At 35.0% G+C, this 2989-nt stretch overlaps 1 non-coding gene across 1 annotated transcript; it reads right to left on the bottom strand.

Moving 5' to 3' along the window:
• Positions 1-485: 485 nt before the first annotated feature.
• Positions 486-592, bottom strand: LOC118008012. The gene has a single exon (XR_004678536.1). It is a non-coding gene; the product is annotated as a U6 spliceosomal RNA (small nuclear RNA).
• Between the last annotated feature and the right edge of the window lie 2397 nt (positions 593-2989).

The raw sequence follows: 2989 nt of genomic DNA on the forward strand, positions 1-2989 counted from the left end.
GTTATTCTAATATTGTTTTGTCTTATGGTATCACTTATCTCTCAAATTCTGCCCTTGTCATCCAGTATTTGTTTACTTCTCTTTTTCTCAGCTTCTTTATTTCCCATCATTTGGTCTTCTATATCACTAATTCTCTCTTCTGCCTCATTTGTGCTAGGAGTTAGAGCCTCCATTTTTTATTGCACCTCATTAATAGCCTTTTTGATTTCGACTTAGATTTTAGTTCTTTTTATTTCTCCAGAAAGGGTTTCTCTAATATCTTCCATGCTTTTTTCAAGCCCAGATAGTATGTTTAAAATCGTCATTCTGAACCCTAGTTCTGACATCTTACTAATGTCCATATTGATTAGGTCCCTGGCAGTTGATACTGCCTCTTGTTCTTTTTTTTGAGGTGATTTTTTTCTGTCTTGTCATTTTGTCCAGAGGACAATAGGTGAATGAGAGAACAAAATGTTAACAGAGTAACAACGACTCCAGAAAAATATAAAAATGTGGAATGCTTCACGAATTTGTGTGTCATCCTTGTGCAGGGGCCATGCTAATCTTCTCTGTATCGTTCCAATTTTAGTATATGTGCTGCCGAAGCGAGCACTGTTTATAGTTTTATCTGCCTGGAATATCCTTCCTTCCTTTGTCTCCTGAGTAAATCCAACTTTGTCTTTTATAGTTCACCTCCAACCATTAAGCCCCAGTGTCTGATTTTTATGGGCTGGTACGTATTCCAATAGAATACAATGACGTTACTGAATTAAAATAATTCGACTGTGTTTCCCATGAGAAGCTAAGCTGCTTGAGGACAGGGACTACAGTTTCAGGCATGTTTTCCCTCTGTACATAGCATGAGAACATGGGCTCTGTATCGTGCTTCTTGAATTTGAATCTAAACTCTGCCACTTACTGACTGACTCACTTCTCCCTTCTGAGCTTCATTTTTATCATCTATGAAATGGAGCATCACCCACTTTGTGGGGTTATTGTTAGGATTAAGTGAGGTTAGCCTGTGTCTGAAAGTGCAGTGTCTTCCATATGTTCAATACTCAATAAATGTTAGTTATTACTATGATGAGAAGAACAGTAACTAATGAATAATCATTCTCAGTGTATAATAATTAGGAATTCCATAACCATTTGATAGTTTTTTTTTCCCAAACAAAGCATGCTCTACAAGTTCTTTTTTTGTTGTTATTGAAGTATAGTTGATGTTCAATGTTATATTATTTTCAGGTGTACAACGTAGTGATGTGACAATTCTGTACATCCCTCAGTGTTCACCACAATAAATGTAGTCACCATCTGTCACCATATAGTGTTATTACAATATGATTTTTTAAAATTAATTTTAAATTCCAGTGTAGTTAACTTAGTGTTAGTTTCAACTATACAGTATTGTGATTCAACACTTTGATACATCACAGTGTGCTCATCATGACAAATGCACTCCTTAATCCCTATTACAATATTATTGACTATATTCCTTATGCTCTACTTTTTATCTCTGTGACTTAGTTATTTTATAACTGGAAGATTGCACCTCTTAATCCCCTTCACCTATTTTGCCCATCCCCCCACCCACCCACCTCACCTCTGGCTACTACCAGTTTGCTCTCTGTGTTTATGAGTCTGTTTCTGATTGTTTGTTCATTTGCTTTGTATTCCACATATAAGTGAAATGAAGTAGTATTTGTGTTTCTCTGACTTATTTAATACCCTCTAGGTCCATTCATGTTGTTGCAAATGGCAAGATCTCATTCTTTGTTATGGGTAATATTCCACTGTATATACACACAGTGAATATACATCTTCTTTATCCATTCACTTATCAGTAGACACTTAGGTTGCTTCCATATCTTGGTTGCAGTAGACATAAGGGTTCATATATCTTTTCAATTTAGTGTTTTCATTTTCTTGGGATAAATAATAGTGGAATTACTGGATCATATGGTACTTATTTTTTTAATTTTTTGAGGAACTGCCATACTATTTTCCCTAGTGGTCACACCAATTTACATTCCCACCAACAGGGCACAAGGGTTCCTCTTTTTCCACATCCTCATTGGCACTTGATATTTGTTATCTTTTTGATAATAGTCATCCTAACAGGTGTAAGGTGATATCTCATAGTAGTTTTGGTTTGCATTTCCCTGATGATGAGTGATGTTGACCATCTTTTCATGTGTCTTTTGGCCATATGTATGTCGTCTTTGGAAAAAAAATGTCTATTCAGGTCCTCTGCCCATTTTTTAAATTGGATTATTTGGGGGGTTTTTTTGTGTTTTGAATTGTGTAAGTTGTTTATATATTTTGGATATTAGCACCTTATCAGAGATATCATTTGCAGATATCCTCTCCCATTCAGTAGGTTGCCTTTCCATTTTGTTGATGGTTTTCTTCATTGTACAAAAGCTTTTTATTTTGGTATAGTCCCAATAGTTTATTTTCTTTTGTTTCCCTTGCCTGAGGAGACATATCCAGAAAAATGTTGCTGAGGCCAATGTCCAAGAGATTACTGCCTGTTTTCTTTTAGAATTTTTATGGTTTCAGGTCTCACATTTAGGTCTTTAATCCATTTTGAGTTTATCTTTGTGTATGGTGTAAGAGAGTGGTGCAGCTTCCTTCCTTCCTTCCTTGGCATGGAAAAGTTATACAGTTTTCCCACCACCACTGATTGAAAAGATGTTATTTTCCCCATTGTATATTGTTGCCTCCTTTGTTGTAGATTGATTATATATGTGTGGGTTTATATTGGTGCTCTAAAGTCTTTTCCATTAATCTGTCTGTTTTTGTGCCAGTTCTATACTGATTTGATTAGTATAGCCTATGTTATGATATGATATTATATGATATAGTTTGAAATATGACTTTGTTTTCCTTTCTCAAGATTGCTTTGGTTATTTGGGGTCTTTTGTGGTTGTATACAAATTTTAGGATTACTTATTCTAGCTCTGTGAAAAAATACTATAAGTATTTTGATAGGGATTGCATTGAATCT

Source organism: Mirounga leonina, unplaced genomic scaffold (assembly GCF_011800145.1).
Source record: "Mirounga leonina isolate KUSES-001 unplaced genomic scaffold, KU_Mleo_1.0 Mir_101595, whole genome shotgun sequence".
Taxonomy (NCBI): Eukaryota; Metazoa; Chordata; class Mammalia; order Carnivora; family Phocidae; genus Mirounga; species Mirounga leonina.